General features: G+C 36.8%; 1 long non-coding RNA gene across 1 annotated transcript in view; it reads left to right on the top strand.

The window, feature by feature from the left end:
- Window positions 1-3,609: 3,609 nt before the first annotated feature.
- Window positions 3,610-20,610, top strand: part of LOC148222851 (uncharacterized) — a 411,241-nt gene continuing 394,240 nt past the window's right edge. Inside the window, exon 1 of the long non-coding RNA XR_015805502.1 lies at window positions 3,610-3,711. This is a non-coding gene — a long non-coding RNA (uncharacterized LOC148222851). The remainder of the gene's footprint in view (window positions 3,712-20,610) is intronic.

Genomic DNA, 20,610 nt, shown 5'->3' with positions numbered 1-20,610 from the left:
ATATGCAGGACATAATGTCTCACGTGATTTTACATTTTAATAAACAAGGAAAATGATTTTAATTTTTTTTTTCACTTTTCATATTGTCAGCGTTTGGAGAAATACTTTTAAAATAAAAAGTTTTATGAAGTATGATACTGCAGGATACTGATGCCTACAAGTTTAGCCTACCTACACTGGATTTCAGGAACAGGAAATAATTCTTTCCACGTTATTCATTCTTTGACTGTGATTACAGCTTCTACCATGCAAATCAAAAGTATGAAATGGTGAGCCATAGTAACCTTCCTTTCATTTATCCATTCCTTCAAGGACCATCATTCTAAAATTAATTTTGTGTTGAAGGTATGGACTGTGAATTTGGGCACAGCCTTAGGCAAAGCTCCTTCCTGGGCCATGGTGATGGGCTCTGAAGTGTGGCAGCTCTAAGATAATATTTCTCCATCTACCATTAGTTTAATCTCGGCCTGACAACTCAAGCGATTTTCAGCTAAAACTTGCTGATTTTTAAAATGGGGAATATCTTCTGACCCACTTTGAGAAATAAGGCTTGATCTGTTTGAAAAGACTATTCCATTTCTCTGCAACCCCTTGAGAGGGCCAAACAGACTTGGAAAACAAACTGAAACACATTCCTGTATCTATAGATCTGTTTGTTCAGGAGGGCTGTGTGTTCTGCCTCTGCTACAACTGTTTACCCAACAGCTCAGCAGTCACAGCTTTTCCTCTATGATTTAAACTGGTGGCAGATCAGAATCCAAACAGATCATCATCTCTCTGAGTAAACTTCTGAGAGGTGACAAAAGAAGAGGAAAGGTTTTTTTCTCCACAAGTCTCTCACCTGACTCAGAATAACATTGTCTGCTCTCTAAACAAATACAAATGGAGTTGTGTTTGGTGTAACAAAGCCTCCCACAGGTGCTGAGGGCTGATCACGATGTGCAGCACAGATTTTCCCAGCTGGGCTCACTGCTCTGTGGGGCTGGTTGGCAGAAAACAACCCAGGAAGGCAATTAGAACAGAAAGGGGTGTGAAGTACACTTTGTTTAGGACGATGTCTTTTTGCCTGTTTCATTCTCCTGAAATTAAAATGCACTGACTCTTGTAAAGTGAGGCAGTTCCTGGGAAATTTTAGAAGTCATTGATGGCTTTTCCAAGTCCATGATTCACTTCAACTTTTTATTATACTGACAATGTACAAAAGGAAGGAGTACAGCAAACAGAGAAGAAGTTGTGTAACAAAGGAGAAGATTATAGACAGATAGAATACACTCAGATCTTTATTACAAAGAGATTCTCTTCCAGTGATGGGGAGTATTAGAGCTCTTAAGTGGCTAAATGCTCATTATCTGTAAAAAATTATAAAGATTTAATGGGCTTAAGTACAAAGCACACAGGAAAGGATTTACCTATGGAAAGAAAATCATATTTTAAGCCCAAGATGCTTTCTGAACGGTGCTAACCCAAAATTATTCCCCACTGTTCCCTTTCACTAGACACTTGCATTTCTAATTTATCTTGTTCTTGTGAACAAAGATTTTAGAAGATAATTTAAAGGTACTGGAGATTAAGCCCTCCTTGCTTCTTACCCATGTTGTCTCCTAGGAGGTTTTATGAGCACTTTTGGGGATGCAAGAAAACAGTTCCTATATCTATATTTAAACATCCAGTTGGTATCTAAGAGACTGCAGTCTCCCAGGCCACCTCAGCCAGGCAGTGAAGGGACAGCTGATACTCTGAATTATTCTCTGGAGGACGTGAGGTTAAGAGAACCTGCCCTCAAGGAGTTCTGTTCCACTGTGGTAGAAGACAGAGCCACAGGAGACTAAGGCTGCCACAGCTTGGAAAGCCTAAATACTGCTCTGGGCACTGATTATCCCACTAAGCTCAAACTGGAGGAAAAAATACATTGTGATAGTAGCAGAGTAGACATTGACAATTTAGTTGGTAATCTAGTTATACAGCCGAGAAATTTATGTAGTATTAGAGTATTATATCTCTGTGTTAAAATTCTGGGGGTTTAGTCACTGATTTTCTTATTTTTTAATCTCCTTATTTTAGAACTTTCTCTTTTTAAAATTAATTTGGTTTTTTAAAATAATTTTTAAAATTGTAAATAAATTCATATTATCTACGATTATCTTGCAATATGAGTCTAGATAATGAGTAGTCACTGAGCATCTTATTCCTGATAATTTTTATAAGGAATAAGTAGTAGAAGGCAATACTCTTTAGTACAAGCATTTTTAAACTTGAAAAGAGAAGCGAATTTTTGAGATCTTACAGTTTACCAAAATAAACATCTCTTGGTTATTAATTCTTTGGGGGTGTCCAAGAAGGAAAAGACTAATTATATGCATGCCAATATTCTAATATTATCAAGTGTTTTGGATTTTTTTCTTCATTTTTAACTTGATAAGGAACTGATAAGGTACCTTATGCTAAAAGCACCATATGGTGAGATAGTTTTGATCTCTCTTTGTATACATACACATATCTTCATAAATTATGGTATAAAGAAGGGAGAAAATAATCCTCCCATGTATTACTCTAGAGTATGCCAACACAACCATTACACGTATTAGTTTCACCAGTAGTGGTGTGGGCTGGATAAGCAGTAGCAGCTTTTAAATTATGCAAGTAGCTTATGAATCAGAGAGATGTTTTGTCAAATGAGTCACTCCCTTAGATAATTAGGCTGGGACAGATCCTGGGGTTTTTAAAGTCTTAATGGATTTTGGGAACTTAAGACCCTCAGGAAAAGAAGTTTATCAGCTGCATGACAGCTCTTATCTGTTTATGTCAAATTCTTGAGTTTACTACAGAGACACCACGTAAACTGCTGAACTCCATTATAATCATTTGAATGAGCAGTCCAGGAACACTTGGTTGAGTTGATTTTACAGAATGTTATGCTTCAGAATCTATTCTGAAATTCAGCTTTGGTTTAAAGAAGAAATCTGGTTACATGTTATTTTACAAGTGACTAGTCGTTCAGCTGTTTGGACCTGTTGTGTCAGAATATTTTATCTTCAAGTGGTAAGGACCTTAATGAAGTATCCAGTTACTGAACTGCTTTCCTCTGCTTTCCATGGACTCCAGGCTCATCTTTGATTATCCCAGGGGCAAGTGTTCACTGTCATACTCAAGAATGAACAAAAATCACTGGCAGTGATATTTACACAATATTACAGAGAATAACTTTTTTCAAAACTAAAACTCTTCAGTGTGTCATCAGTCATGCAAGAAGTTCCAGACACATGCAAATGAATGCAAAATCTCTTGCTAACTTTTGCTGGTAAAACAATTTGGAACAGTGTTCTCTGTGTGGGAAGATGCCAGTCTGTGAAATACTGTGAGGAACTAGATTTGATTGAGCTATTCCATAAGGAACTCAACAATGGAGGAAATGATTCAAGGTATGATGAATCATGTTGAGTTTTAATTACTTCCTAAGGATATGTCACTCTCAGCATTTCCAAACTGCTATTTTTCTCTTTTAAACTCAGTCCATTTGATGATTTTAATTGTATATGACATGGCTTAGAAATCAGGTGGAACTCAGAGGCACACAGTTAAAAGTTCTTCTCATCCTTCCTAAGGGTTTAAGGAAAAATCCCCACACTGCTGTGATGTATGGCTGTAACATCTACAGCTCAAGAGCTTCTCTTTCCAGAGAGCAATAAAGGACAAGCTTCTTGCATTTCCCAGGTACTTCCTAAGGTTCCAGATTTATTTCTATTTTCTCCCCTTTAAAAGTATATTGATGTTTTACTTATGTTGCCCTTCTTTTTAGTGGCTTTTAACAAATACTTCAGTGAGTCCTATCTGTCGTTGCTCTTGAAATTCTGATAGTTTTATGTTCCTATTAATTTATGGATTAATGAAAATATGGATAATTAGTGATGTGACAGTGCCTAGACCTGTTAAACAGCATAGTGATTGTGTTTTCTTGTTGCCTTTTTTTTTGCTTGACACCTCTAGTTTTCTTGCTTTCCCCACCTCTTCTGTTTTTAATAGTATATTTAGTGTGGGTGGCAGTTTGAGTTTTTCTTGGGTAAGTGCAGGATTTATTCCTACACCTTTTTCATTATGTCAGATACATCTTTGCAGAAGTATTGCTTTCACGGATGTATTTTTGCCTGAAAACATGGAAACAGCATGCCTCTGATATCTAAAAAGGAGGCCCTGTAAGCACTGATTCTTTTGAATAATTACCTTCTTTTACTTTCCAGAAGGCAACCTTTTAAATTGGACTCCTTCTGAAATCAGGCCAGTGACAGCAGTTGAATTGCAAGAAACTGAAAAATAAGTCTGATAATCGGTGTTTTTCAAACTTATCAAAAATTCTTAATTTTCTTGTGATATATCCATAAATATTAAAGTATCTCTGCACCTTTGTAGAGAAATAGTTTTTCAATACTCCTGAAATAACATGGAAGACTCTTTGTAATTAAAGTAATAAATTCTCAGATGTGAAGAGCTTATTCAAGCAGTGATAAAACAATAAGGCTTTTTGCCTCTAAATGAGCTATTGAAGTGGTGGTATTAGCAGTACTGGAAATGTTTTATTCCCAACAGCATTGTAACTATCGATGAGTTGACACAGTGAGGATGGCATTGGTTTCAGGGCTGTGGTGCTGATTTAACACTGGGATATGTTTTTATGGCAATATTTTCCTTCAAACACCAGAAATGCCTTATCTGATTAAGAATTTTATTGTTGTACTTTATAAGCTCATACATAAAATATTATGGAAAACTGATGCTACAACAATCCTTTATTAATGTGATTTGAAAGGAAGATTTTCTGATAATAATTCAATTGCCTTCACTAGTATACAATGGAACAGCCTTATTTTATTGCCTTGCCATTTTAGTTGAGGCAACTAAAATCCATATGCTGTATGTGGATGGACAGTGATTTTTGTGTATTGAATAATTTATTTTAGAGAACTGAACTTTTTGTTTCTGTTTTGTCTGTGGTTTGAAGTAGTGGAACACTATGAACTTACACAATTTTGTTTTAAAGTTTTATCTTCACCCAGCATTCTGGAGTTAAAAGAAATACATGTTTAGGTGAAAGATGATCTAAAAGCAGCTCCCTCCAATGGCAGCTTTTTCCCCCGAGCAGCTCCTGACAATGTTTTTGGTGTCCTCTGTCCTAAGAGCACACCAGGGTCTTTCATGTTTCCTTCCTTTGTCCCTTGGAGGGGCTGGCAAGAGTTGTGGGCACACTGCAGGAAGGCTGCTTTTCCCCACATTCTACTTTATCTCTTCTACAGTACTGACAGTGACCTTTCCTGGCACCAGAAATGCCATTTCTGGGGTTCCATCATCAGCAGAGATATGTACAGGTAGAAATGGTAATTGCTACACTGTGATGTTTCTCAGAATACCACATACATAAAAAATGGAGGAGTCATTGCTGTGTTTCTAAACTGGAATTCATAATTAGTTTATGGGGTATTTGGTTGGTAGCAGTGAGCTTTGGATCTCTGTCTTAATCACCTCAGGGTGGCAGGAGCTCTTGGGTACGTGTGGTCATTTCTTGGTGCTGCTCAGGGACCTATTAATGAAATCCTTTTAGCATCAGGAAAAGTTTGTGCCCTGTTACCCAGCATGAGGCTGGGGGTTGTGGAACCATGTGTTGCTCAGAAAAATGGTAGGAAGTTTCCAGTTACAGCACTTCCTCCAGTTTAAAGCCGTGCCAAGTCATTCACCTACTTATCAAATGGACTAAAAGTTGGAGTCTCTTTCAGGAGCTTACTTAACCCTGAATATCAGCCTGAAAGAACTGCAGAGAAAGAAGAAATGACATTTGTCAGCTGGTTTAGAGATTTCCCATAGTGTATTGACAAGAAGGAAGTTTATAACTTATGGTCACATGGAAGAAGAATGAGATTTGGAGGAATAACTGTACCAGTTGTGAACAAAACCATTTTGATATTATCAAAGCATCTTTTGTTCACAGCCTTTATACATGGTTAAATGTAGGAATGTTGGTCTGCAGCAAACAGTCACAATAATGCAAAAACCATATTTTCCTTTGCATAAATATTTATTTTTATTGCATGTATGCACATATTTATATTGCATATATGCACCCATTTTCATAAAGGGTTTTCCATGAACTCTGCTTTCCAGAGCAGTGCTTTTCCAAGCAACCACTAGTTCTGGAGTCAAGTTGTGGCCTTTGAATGATTCCCCCATTCCTGCAACAGCCACGCCTGAAGTTACTCTAAGAGGGACAGATAAAGAGAATTAGCTGTGCTTCCTAAGAGGTGGTCCAGCAGGTAGGTCCATTTTGTTCTATAGGTGTGATATTTCCACAACTCCTTTAAAAATTAAGTATTGATTACCCAATACGTTTTTCTATGAAAGTTGTAACACCTAGTGAAAACCCATTTTTCTTAATTCTTATGGATGGAGTGAAAAGGAGAACTTCTTATGGAAACACCAGGGGGTAAAACCATCTGTCACAGGGAACCTATTCCTGGAAAAGATTTCTAAAACCTCTGCAAGCATTTTTCTATTCTAGAACGGTTACTGCACTTTCTGTTCAAGTGATTGGAAACGTTGGTGGCCTTGTCTTGTTTTACTGGTCAGGTTAGGCAAATAGAACATTTGAAAGAAGGAAAGTTTGGACTCAGGAATACCTGGACTAGGCCCCCAAAGTCTTTTCACCTCCCCTGGAATCCCCAGCTGGCTCCTCTAAGTACCTGTCCTTGCAGCATGTTGCCCCCTTGGAATTCTGTTGCTATTTATATAAATGCATGAGGAATTGAAGTGGTGCATAGTGTCTGACTTGTAGCTCTTACAGTTAAATTTTGAAATTGGAGTTAGCTTTTTTATTCTTTAAATTCTGTCATTTCCCATCCTTCCTGTCATTTGCACACTGAAGGGTAGTGATTTTCTTTAAAAAGCCCCAATTTAATGTGTGTATCCTAGTTGTCTGTGAATATTTGTAGAAATCCAGAGGAGAATGCCTCGTATGGAATGTGCTTTTATGATAAGCAAAGCCACCACAAAAATGTCAGTGTATTCACTCAACAGCAGAATTTGTCACCTTGCATCTGCCATTAGAACATCCTACCTAAGTGAAAGTACCTTATCTGTTTATTAGGAATTTCTACAAGTACAATATGATATTATAACATCCAAACCTAGTGGACATAGATTTTAGGCTATATTTCTGGAAAAATTGTGTTTTCATTCTCTATTGAAGTAATTTTTTACGAGAAGTGTGTGATAAAAAAGCTAAGTTAAATCTATTAATGAATTTTTGAATGGTTTACAAATCTGTCTTTCCCTTTTAACTGTTCTAAGAATTAGATGTTTCTTAGACAAGCACATCCCACCTACTCAATAAATGTCTATATTTCTAAATGATGATGAATAAACTCGTGAGTATACATGGTTATGGTAGGCTGAGAAGAATCGTTAGTTTCTTGCAATTGTAAGGCTTCTGTCTCATTCCTTTTAATCTTTGTATATTTTACAAAAACAGAACCGGGGAGCTGGAAGCATAATCTGGATCACTTGGAAGAATTCAGACTGCAGAATTTTTTCTTGTTCTGAAATGTTGGTCACTGGCTGAATTTTGCAAGTGTTATAGGAGTTCATTTTCCACCTTTAAATATGTGGTTATTATGTTTGATTACGTGTTAGACCTGCTTTATTGTGCTTTTATTGCACTCTGAAGAGATTTGATTTGTATTTTTAAGATACTTAAATGTACTTCAGAATATATTAAAAGAGGAAAGATTGTTTGTAAGGTATTGAATTAGCTGAAAATAACGTGGGTGGTAACTCAAATAGTGTATTCAGTACATACATAAAGACTAAATTAGAGCTCTGTGTATCCCATTTATTCACAGCCAAATGTACTTGAAAATGATATTAGCAAAGGATCCAAGCCCTGAATGTGCACGACATTTTTTCAGGCTGCATTTCCACACCACTGTTCAGGCTAGCTCAGTTCCTAAGCAGAGGAAGGCAGAATTTTCCTGCCTCTCCTCTTGTTTTCTGTGTTTTCCTTTAGCAGTCCTATTAACCCAACTGCAGAAGTATGTTTGCACATGTGCACGGTCTGCCTTTGTACCACAGTGTGACAAACCTCCTTAATCTGCTTTGTGCAGTCTGTCAGAGACAGCTTTCAGCACCCCATCAGATGCCAGAGCAGGACAGAAAAGCAGCACCAGGATTTTCACCTTCCCTCCTGCACCGGGGAGGTCCTGGCTGGTCCAGGGGCGTGGGGAACAGCTGTGTGTGCACCCTGGGAGATGGGAGCAGAAACCATCTCAGAAATGCTTTTTCAGGTACTTTAAATGTGGCAAACGATGGAATGTGCTGATGTTCTGCTTTCAGTTTGGAAGGAAGTGAGATTTCAGCACAAGCCCAAAGAGCTCCGTGAGGTTTGTCCTTCACTCGTGGTCCTTTAGCAGGCATTTAGGTCTCATTGAATCCATCTGTAGCTTCAGAGTTCTTGGAGGATTTGCTTCAAGGATTTATCTGCCATTTCCAGGTCTTCTGTACCTTAATGACTGATCAGTAACCTTTAGGTTTCCTAAAGTTGGCCATACATATCTCTCTGAACTGTTAATCATGAACATCTGTATGCAGGTATTTAGGTAGATATTTTTGGTTGATGATGCACATTTATTAAGCACTATGAGGGGTTTAACTACTCTCTTCATGTTAATGTGCTATTCTCTATGCAAAAATAGAGCATTCATGCTTGATTGATGTTTAAATAATTTCATTATCAAGGAGAATAATAGGATGGACATTGACAGCTTGAGAGAGAGCCAATGCTGATTAGAATTACAAATTTGTTAAAAGAAATTTTTACACTCTTTGTAATCAGCATAACATGTCTCACTCAAATAGCTTGAATAACTACAACACTGCCCTTTATATTCTGTTTAGAAGGAGAGAGAAATTATCTGTCCTTTTTAGAATTGAGTTAAATAAGAATATTATCCTAAACCAACCTTTTTTTCTGATAGGGCTCTTCTAATGTGTGTAAGAATTTTAAGTAGAGAAAATCCTATTTAAAAAAGCCATTTTATTTCCTTTGTTAAGGAATTTACTATTTTATTAACTATCTGTTTCTGAAGTAAAATGAAGTAGGAGTAGGACAGACTTACAGCTATATCTACACTTCCCAGAATTGCCCCCTAAAACTTTGGTATTAAGTGCTTAAACAGTTTATTTAAAATTTCTCCTAGCTAAATTCTATAAGTGAGTGGAAAGGAAGATACCACTAGTTTTTAGCATTTGCTCTCTAGGGAGTTGTTGGAAATGTTCATAAACTCTTCTTTAATGCTTCTAGTCCTAAAAGGAACTGAGAAGGGATGAGTGCCTGAAACTTCCTCTGTCCATCTGAAAGTGACATCAGAAAATGGAACACTTTGCAACAAAAGTGTTCAACTTTAATATGTGTATCTTTATGGGAATGCACAATCACATTGATTTCAGTGTGACTGCTGAGATATGTCAGAATTTGCCAAGTAGACAAAAAGAGATGATCCTTCAAGGCTTTTTAAAATTTCTGTGCTTGTGGAGGAAGTAACAGTATGGCAAAGAAATGCAGACCAGCTCTTGTATCAATAAATACTACTTTGATTTTGTAAATATGATTAATGGTAGGAGTACAGTTCAGGTATGCTGACAATGATCAAAATAAGTTGCAGCTCATGCTCTTACATCCAGATTTTGAATTTTAAATAGTTAAACCCTGTCATATCCAAAAATGTAGTTGAGTCTACTCTAGAGACACAGGTCCAGATTCAATTCTGCCATAAATAGCTCCTAGTATTTTTGGATCTTGATGAGGATGCAATGTTTAGCAGTGAAAATTCCTAAGTTGCAAATTAGCTAAGAGTGAAAAGTGCCAATCCATGCTGCCAGGATTCCCTTGGACAAATCTGGCTGTGCTTAAATAAGGGTCTGGCCAAGAGTGCAGCTGAGGCCAAACCAGTAACACAGCTCTTGCTTGGCCTGGTCACAGAAATCCACTGCACTTTCCAGCCAGGGCTGAGCTTTTTCCTTTTCTGCTTTCCATAGTGCGTTGCTCCATGGGACAACACATATATTCCACTGATTCTCATTTCTCTGTGTTTCTGCTGCAGCCCCTATGGCACAGATTTAGTGCTCCTAGAATGGAGTAGCTCTGTGTTCTGTCATCACCACTGCAAATCATAACAACAGTAGAGGGCTGACTTGTGCACCATCACTGTGTCTGTCACATACCCAGCGTCACTTGCTCTTGATGACTGGGTTATTGTTTTCAGATGGATTTTTTTCTCCCCTGTGAATTTAAAATTCTGATTGCAGTGAGTAGGACAGTAAAAGACCATGATTGGGAAGAAATAAACCCAGAATATGCTGGTGGAGTATATCTTGTTCAAATGTGTCTGTACAGATACAAAGCAATATTCATTACTTAATGTAAAAGAAGCCAATTTCGCATCATTTTTATTTTCATAACCCTTCCAAAGTAAACAAGATCTACTACTCTAGCAGAGAAATGAGAGGTCTGATGTTACCTGCAAGTTTCATTATTTGTTTGGTGAATAATTTGAATTAACTCTGTGTGTAATTTTCCCTTTGCCTTTACCACTAATCATATCTTCTGGCCATGACTGAGAGAAGGATTTTTTACAGTAGCCACAAAAACAAGAGTTAAGCTGATGATTCCCCCTATAAGAATGCAAGGCAACAAGGCAATTAAGTTTTTTGAAAGTCAATAAGATACTTTGGGAACCTCTTGATGTTTCACAAGGATGATCTTTCAGCTGGGAGCATTGATAGTTTTTGCAGATACGCCAAAGAACTCCTGCAAAGAATTTAAATCTGTAGCCTTGCTCTTCTAAAACAAAATCAACTGAAGGGAACAATCAAGCAGCATTTATAAGAAGAACTCTGTACTTAGTCTTACACTGCCAGCTCTTCACAGAATACTTGAGAAATAAATGATTCTACTGCATCTTTGAATTCCTGATGCAGTTAAATTTATTATTATTCCTCTTTACTAAATTTTTCTATCCTTTTCCAAAACAAGGGATATATTGTTTCCTCAGCTTCAGAAGCTTCAGTGAAGCTTAAAATTGGTTCAGCTCCATTTCTCCCAATAAAATTACACCTATTTACCCCAGCAGGCTTCAATGAGTATGGCTGAGACACACAGGATAGATCAGTGCTTTCCTTCATTTTCTGTCAGTAATATATTTAAAAGAAAATAAATACCTGGTCAGGAATGGGATTTTGGTAATACAAAGTAGTTAAATTTTATTCTTGCATATGTACTCAAAGGAAGTAGCACAGATGATGGTTGTCAGAAGCCATAACCAGTGTCACACAGGAACTTCATTGCTTGCAGTGTAGGTATTTTTCCTGCAAGCTGCACATTTACCCTCCTTTTTTATTCGCTCCTAAACTAAGCCATTACTTTGCCTCGTGTCTTTGCTCACATTTAGGGTTTAACTGAGTACACCTACTCTTAGTGCTAGCTATGTGTTAAAAAATACACCTGTAGTTGCTCTACCAGAGCTGGTAATGCTGCCTTTCCAATTTTAATTTTTTCCCAGTTGCTAAATAACCCATCTGCATTCTGAAAATCATCAGTTCAAAACAGCTGCTACAGTGATATAGTCAATTAGCTCTTTTTCAAACGAGGAGAAATCACTCAAAGACTCAAAGTTTATGCTATAATGAGGATTTTATTTATTATGTCTTTCCTGCTTCTGTTTTTTACATGCAGCAAAATATTCAGGTCAGCATTCTATCTTTAACAGGCAAGTATTTGCTTATGTCATAGAAAAGGGAAGTGAAGTATCTGTTCTACCACCTTGTAAATTCTCTGCTAAAGGACAACTACCTAGCAAGTTGTACCAACCAGGTGTGCAGAAGAATGTCAAGGGTAAAGAGTGATAGGTGAGATGTTAATTGGTGTTTTAGCATCTACAGAATGTACAGCGGTGGTAACTGGGGAGAGCCTGAGCTTGGTGGGAGCTGTGACCTGAAACATCCTGCCTGGTAGTGGTGGTGCAGATACAGCCCTTTATTTCCCTCTCTTCTCACATTCATTTAGTCCTTGTTCTGACATCCCTTCCTTAAATAATTTTATTGATGTGTGTATTTTATCCTTCACTTGTAAGTCTTATATGTCTTCCACTGTAAGTAAGCTAATCTCTACACATTAAAAAAAAAAAATCATTTTATAACCCACTAGAAATCATTTGCAAGACTAATGCAAAAGAAGAGTAAATAAGGATGCACACATGCACAAAGTGTTTGACAAAAAATAATTTATTTCTCCAGTTCCAAGCCTACAAAATCCTCTTTGACTTCACAGCCAGTTTTTGTGGGTTGCAAGCAAAACTCTTAAGCAAAAGATAAGTAGATTTTGGTTCTGTGCTTTACAATTTGTATTTGCTGGGAAAAACAGGAAAAGCAATTCATGCGCTTCAGCTCCTTAACTGAAAAGAAGATTATTTTCTTTTTGCAACAAAAAGGCTTGAGAAGTAAAAACATTTGCTCCAGTTGGCCATGATGGGTGGAGAACATGCAGTTAACTTTCTTTGGAGGGAACAGGGACAGAGACTGAGCCCTTTGTAGAGTGAAGCAAATTTCCCCAGTATGGAGAACGGGATTTTGGGGACCAAATGTTGTAATATGGATCCTGCTCATTTATATGTACAGCCACAGAAGAGAAACAGTATATTTTGCTAAAAGGTTTTGTATTTTAGTTCATTATTAATATACTAATGTATTCTCTTAGCATCAGGGTATAGAATAAAGGTAATTCTGTCATGGTTGTCCAGGCTGAAGGTTTAAATCACCTTCAGTTATCACTGATCACATTCACAAAAATGTAAAAATGTTTTTGAGGATGCTGTTAAAACTCTGTTTTGTTCCTCTATAATTTTGGACTATCAAATAACACTGAAAATTCTCATTTGGAAAGATAATAGGCGAGAAGGAGCAGCTATGAATATTGTAGGATTTGGCAGAATCACATTTCTTTCTATGCAAGACTTGTCTACATGGATTGTTTTTGATTTTTTTTTTTTGGTAGAATCACTTTTTGCATGCCAAAACTCTGTCTAGGAGAATTAAAAAAAATTATTGATCTATTAAATACAGATTTTTGCAGATTAATATTCTACAGTAACTGGCAATAAAAGGATTTTGAGCCCAGTCTTGAACAAACTGCAGCTAAGTCAGACAAACCCACCAAATGCTTCTGACATAAAATACCCATGGATTCCGATATGAGTTTTTGAAGAAAATGCTGAGCCTTGTCTTTCATGAAAGGCACAGTAAACTGAGATTTGCTGTATAAATATCAGGGGGTTTGAGATCTGATCAATTTAAGGTATTCATCTTTTGAAGAGTTCAGCATGCAACAATTGTCTCATGGGTAGTGAGAGAGAGAGCAGCACCTGAGAAACTTGTAGCTGAAGAATCACAATTATTTCTCCTTAAGTGGAAATTTAGTGAACATGCAACATCAGCTTGAAATATCTTGTGTGTAATCAATTATCATTTCACTGTTAGACTGACTTGTACTGTGTAAGCTACAAAGGAGAGTCTTTGTCCAGGATGGTGGATAAAAGCCTTTCCTACAATTTGTGTATTTTCAAGTAACAATAGCTTTAGTTATGCACATCTCTAGCTCTCTAATATCTGCACATTACTTTTAATTAATCTGCTTACAGTCTGTAGTTTGTCAGAGCATTATGTTCCTCTCAACCCATCCATTTACACTGTTTTTCTGTGAAGATGTAAAGTTTTTTTGCTCAAAATTCAGCACTAATGTAAGAAAATGCCACTGTACCTAAAAACATGGTGATAACTTAGACACAGTACTGTCCCCACAGCTTTGTGGCTGCCAGGGCTCCTCTACTGGAAGAACACATACATCCCCTTTCTTTTTAGTGTAAGGCAAGGCAGGAATCTCCAGCCATTGAGACAAGCCCTGGGATGTAAATCACACCTCACTGGAACCTCTGGCTAGAAAAGAAAGAATTCATATGTAGTATTTTAGCAGTGGGTTTCTAATTATACTTTAGGAAATGTTTTTTTATGAAATGGTGGTATTCCTCTCAAAAAGCAAGTAGTTTCTTAGAAAAAATAATTATGCTGTTGAAAGTATAATTTTCTTTTAAGATACTTAGAATAACTTGTAAGTGAAAATGTTTCCAAGCAGCCATTAAGAGTCATTAGAGTTAACAGGGGTGTGATGTTATATCCCAGTAGCTGAATTCCGTGGTATCACCTTCTATTGCTGACAGTAAGTTACAAGACAATTACATAATTGATATTCTCAGAGTCACCAGCAAATTGCTAGGAAGAATAGAGCTGTTTCTATGGTTCCAAAACAAAAGCTAAGATTTCACAGGAATTTATGTGTATCCTGCTCAGTCTCATGTATAACATTTATTACCATAAAAATAGACTATACTGACTTATGGTTATTGAGGATACAACCACACAGATATCAACAAAATACCTGCGGTCCACATGGAATTACTTTATTTTAATATCAAGTTGTAAACATCACAAGGTATTTACAGTGACAAATAGACACTTCTCACTGTTTACTCACTGCTTACTTGTTCTTGAAAAGAATATTTCCAAGGATGATAAAGAGTAATTTATCACGTTTTCCTTGGAATACATGATACAGCATATGGGAATGTTATAAAGGAATTATCAGTGGTAAATTTGATTTGAAATCTCTTGGGTGAGTGGAATGACCTTTCAGCTAGTGGAAATAATATGCTTTCAAAGAGCACATTTTTCTTATTATTGTAAGAAAAATCAGCGTTGCATATTTGACAGTTCTACTTACAGCACCCCATTGCACCAGCCAAACTTCCAAATTCTTAGTAACTAAAAGTACAGCAAATCTATATGGAATTCCTTCAGATTTCTACAAATTAGCTAATTATATATAATTTGGGTCCAGTCCACAAGTATGAATCAGCCATGAAGAAGTCACTGGGAGAACTTCAGTGAAAGACTGAATTTGGACCCAACCAGCAGCTGTATTAGCACTTTCTTTTACCAAATACAGTTGTTTTTGAAACAAAACCACTCTCAGTCAAATCTTTCTGATACATGTTTATGCAATTTCACTGACTAGATTTCTCATTCTTTTTTACTGTTGAAAGATTGCTTATAAACATTTATTAAATGCAAGTAGCACAAAACTGTAGGTGTGAAACATCCCTGCTAACAGTGGAAACTAACCCAAAATAATATTACAGCACCAAGCAATAACACTTAAGAACATTAAGGATGCCATTAAATAGAACCAGGCAGCACCTGCTAATTTGAGTTTGGGGAAAGAAAGCAGGGCCCTGGGCTGCATGTAATTTTCTTCCCTCTTTAGAGAGTTGCTATCTTTATTATCAAAGCATCATGTGGTTCACCCAAGGGCAGTACAGAACTAGAAGCATCGCTTCCCAATTGATTTTTTTTTTTTAATGTAAAAAAGGCACCAAGATAAAAATATTTTGCCATGCAAAAGGCTAGCATTATACTGGTTTTCTGTGGGACAAATTTTAAAAAGGCCTTTTGTACCTTGGGCAAGTCATTTCACTTATTCAACCATCATTTATATTTTCAAATCCTTCCAGCCTGATCTGTTATGAAAACAACCTAAGGCAGGGAATTTTCCCTCTTTATGCTTGCATGGTAGTCAGTGCACTGTGATATCCCATGGCTCTGGGGGACTGAAATGCAATTCAAATTGTAATTAAACCCCCCTCCCCAACTAAGCTGAATGCAGATCTGCATGTGGTGTGGATCTCTCTACTCAATGGAAACAGCCTGGATATGAAATCTGTACTCATCTCTCCTTCAAGGATTATCAGCATTTAAAATCTGATTGGTTGAAAAGAATAAACTTTAATTACTTCAGTTTCCATTTCTCTCTCTGAGTCACCTAAGTAGGTATTTGTAATGGCAGCAAGACTTTCTTTAAGCTGTTGCTGTATGAATGTCACTCACACAGGAGAAGTTCTACCCCTGCTTCCTCTGTTGCAGTAATTCCAAGCACTGAGTTATAAAAGCAGCAAACTGCAGTTTGTGAAGGCAAGGTGAGCTTTAAGGAGGCATCCAAATTGAGTTATGCACTTTTCTTCATTGATTTCTTATCTAGCTACTCCTGGTTATGAATTGTTGCATGTTAAATCTCAGCAGTGTATTTACAAAATGAAAGCACTGAGCATGTACCTGGGGTGGATAAAACATACATTGAAAGCTGTAATAAGGGATAGTCTTCCTGTTCTGAAGTTTAATCAAATTGGTTCCTGGAATCTTAAAAATACCTGCCTAAAAGCTTCATGCATTAAAAAAATTAGGATGAATCAGAAAAGAGTGAGTGGATCATGTGCATTTCAGAGGCCCTCTCTTGTAGTGCCTTATGTTTCTTTTTGTTTTCTGTGGAAATAAATTACCTTTTTTCATATTACAGAGGAATTTAAAACTAAAAAATTCTACCCATCTTTGAAAGTGGTGTGAATGATTTTACAGAAAAAAAGAAAACACTGTTAGAGAAAGGTTAAATTTTTACTTTAGTACACAGTTAATATATTGCAATTTTTATCCATACCACCTTTTTGCTTTTAATATTTCCTCTCATAACGTATTGTTTGGTTGTGTGTTCATGTATAAAAGGCAGTTGGTTTATCAATAAGAAACCTTTGAGTTTCTGGTTGGTGTTTTGGGGATGGGATTGTACACTATCATTTGAATACAAGGGGAATTTGATGTATTTAAGTTTGGTCAAAAAGAAAGATTTTTTTTCCCCTTTTTTTTTCTTTTGCCCTTATTTCTTTTTTTTCCTCATAGTCTACTTGAAGTGTTTGGTTTTCACCGTAGTGAAATTGCCTTTTTATATTACCTTTTAATGTTGCTGGGGACTGATTGGTGGGGCATTGTCTGGCTTTTGCCAGTCTGTATCTCAGGTCCATCAGCTCTCCAAATGCCTTTGCAGTTGGCACTGCAGGAGGAGCACAAGGAGAGAGCAAGAACCTTGTTTGTAATTGCTTTTCTGATTTTCTTATCGGTCCTATGCAAACACAGAGATTTTTACTAAGGACATAATCTGAGTGCTCTTTAAAGTAGAACAATAACAGGATTTGTAAGAACCAATCTTTTTGGGGTTCTTTTATCATGAATAAACATCAAGTTCTGGTTTTTCACTCAGTCCTTTGGGTCCAAGGATATACTTGGGCATTGCTGAAGGAAAGTGACATAGCAGTCACTGAAATACATCCAGGTGTTCCCACTCCAGTTCAAGATGCCTATATATAGTGTCCCACGTGCATTCAATAAATAGAAATCCAGCTAACTGTGATAAATGCACAGACTCTGATTGGAGTGAGAGCAGCACTGGGCTCCGTGAGAGTGGAGTTCCACTTTGATGATGCCTCGCTGTGTTTTCTTATTTATAAGTGACATTTTAGGCTATAATGAAGTTTTTAAAGGCAAGCCAAAAATATTCTTTGGGGTATCAGAGAAAATCACCTGTAATAGCTGCTGAGACTTAAAACTGTCAGTTGGCTGTGTAATAACTTTCCAGGTATTATTTGGATATAGGAATTTCTATATTTCTGCTACTGCTGGATCACCCTCTTCCTGCTGTCTACCTGAATTACAGTTTCAGTGTTACTCTGGAATTGTGCTACTACTGTGGGCTAATCCAAAAGTCACAGAGTTTTGTGGAATGGTTGTTTTTCCATTAGTAGTATGCATATTATAAATGGTCAGTCAGCTTTCACATGCATTTAATTGCTCTTTTAAATAGGCCTTGAACAAAAATTTAGCTTATAAAATAATGCATTGATAAGTACTGCATGAGGTAAATCAAACACTCTTTAATATTTTGTATTAAGGTCTCTGAGATCCATCCCAGTCTTATTTTTGGGGAATGGAGAAACTTGGCACAGCCTTCCCACCACATCCATGCTTTTTGTGAATTTGATAATTCCGCACATTATTTAATTTTAATGGGAAACACCTTGATGTATCCCACACTTAAATGTTAATACATGTAACTGTGGAAAAGAAGGAGATAATCTGAGTTGTACTGACTCGAATTTGCTGTAGCCTGAGGGCTGTGCTTTGGGAAGTGTGGGATAACCAGGTCAAGCCATGATACCAGGTCCCAGGGAGATGAGCAGGGAATGCTGCAGGACTCGGATCATGTGTCTTAAACTGCTGCAGCTCTGCCCTCACTCTCTCAAGGTACATTCAATTGATTGTCCAAAGTCTTTGCTTATTAACATGTTATTAATATTAACATATTAATAACATATTGCTTATGTCTGTGGTTACTAAGGATTAATTCAAAATGTGTTTGGAACATATAGAATTTAGGGCAGTTTTATGTGTGGTCTTCTAATCATGTATGTATTATTTATACATATGTCGTCTCAGCATGCAAAGTCAGGTTTAAAGCAAGTGTATTTTTCTGTTTGCCTAACTTATCTAAAATTTATAGCATTAATTAGACAGAGGAAGGTTGTGATTCATGCAGCCTTTTATTTTATGTGACATTACAAAAGTACTGTGCACCCAGGAGCCATTGCTAACATTTGAGGATGAACTGCTGAGGAGCATTCTCAAAAGCTGCTTATGTGTCTGTCTAAAATGAATGTGAGCTTGATCTCCAGCAGCTGTTACATTCCAAGAATATCCAGAGCATACCCCAGTTTCATATTTAATTTATGAGGATAATGCAGAAATCCATATCATCCTATATATTTAAGGCATTTTCTGTGATTTTTCTTGAGGAGAAATATTTCTATTAGAAATGAAGTTGTTCATGTCTAAGGAAAATGAAGGCAACCAAAGAGGTCAGGGTGGATGGGGCAGATCCAGTGAGTGGCACCTCTGCCCATGGCAGGGGGTTGGAACTAGAGGAGCTTTTAGGTCCTTTCCAACCCAGGATTCTCTCATTCTATGAAAACAGCTGGTTCCTGCTGTTCTCATTCCACACAAGAAAGTCTCGAAATGAGTTTTTCTCAAAGAATCAAAGGCAAAATACAAATCTTGGACTGATAAATCATTGAAATTAATTATTGCATTAGATAATTTTTGGGAAGAAAATGACTTTCATGAGAAGCATGATGTCCCACCTAGATTCAGAGTAACCTACCAGAAATATGGAGAGCCACTTTTCTGAGTTTCTGAGCTTTTATTTCTTAATCATAGAGTTAATACAAATCTTTGTGCTGGGGTTTTTTGGTATATTCAGGATCTTGTTATTTTTTTGGATTTTTATAATGTTGTTCCAGACACCAATGACATAAGTATGTCTAGAGAGTCTGTTATATTATTTACTCTCCCCAACTTATTGCAGAGATGCACCTCGCTGTTAATGAGGGTGATTTATCTGCTCAGGATAATCACTGCATGAATAGTACTTTATACCATGGGTTACTATAGTAACACTTCTGTAGTTTTAAGCTCATATCCCAGTATATCTTATTTTTCAAATGCTCTCTGTGAAAATTTTTAAATTAGCTTATCACTTGAAAACATTTGTGAAGGACTCTTTTACCTCAATATTATTTAAAATGGTTGTTATGGCAACCATATATTTCTCTTGCTATTTTACCTATGAAAAGATAGTGCCTGTACCTCTAGTAAATGAGGGAAAAAACAATTTACTTTTATTCCTACACATGTAGCACCCTATAACAACAGTGAATTGAGCACGAGGCATAAAAAGGGTTTGGGCTGTGCTTTCCTCCTCTTAGACTTTACACTGACACAGAAAAAATCTTGCTTGATAAGATTGATTAAAATACATTATACTGATGCTTTTGCAGGGTTTGTGGCGAGATAATTACCTGGAATTAGGTACTTTGAGTCAAAAGCTTGAGAAATGGGCCCAGGTGAACCTAAATGAGGTTCCAGAGGCCCAAGGGCAAGGTGCTGCTCCTGGGCTGGGGCAATCCCAGACTCAGAGATCAGCCCTGAAGAGGAGCACTGAATTTTGCAGGTAGGCAAGTCTCCCTTATTTGGATTAGGAAGTAAATCTGAAATGTCAGTCTCTAGCATGGCTGTCTAGGACCCTAAAAATGCTCATATTGAAACGTTTTTCTGGAGGAAAAATGAGAGAAATTACTTTTTCAAAGCAAATTCTTAAATCCTTGGTGTATCTTATCTGTTTACCAGGCAAAAATGTGTGTATATACACAATCCTCCACTCGAGTGATGAAAAAATATTTAGATCCTGGGATTAAAATTAATCATTTGTGTTTGAGAAATAAGAGTGTCTTTATAGATACAAATCTCTTGCCCTCAGATGCATGCAATTATGGAACTGCATTGTCGGTATTGAAATTTAGCTCATACTTTTTAGATAAGAGACTTTTCAAATAATTTCATAACTGATACTTAAGTTATCAACTTCAAATGCATATTTCAAATTGAAATTGCCTTTACAGTGAAAATATCAATCAGTGCCCCTTCATGGTTTAAGAACCAGTGTTACAGCCAAGGCTCATATAAAGCATCATTTAGTTTACTTGTTCTGAATAATGACAAGGCATTTTCTGTTTATCAGCAGGTGCATACTCT

This window comes from Sturnus vulgaris, chromosome 9 (genome assembly GCF_052056855.1).
Source record: "Sturnus vulgaris isolate bStuVul1 chromosome 9, bStuVul1.hap1, whole genome shotgun sequence".
Taxonomy (NCBI): domain Eukaryota; kingdom Metazoa; phylum Chordata; class Aves; order Passeriformes; family Sturnidae; genus Sturnus; species Sturnus vulgaris.
The sequence above is the reverse complement of the archived record's forward strand: the minus strand, read 5'-3'. Positions and strand labels throughout refer to the sequence as shown.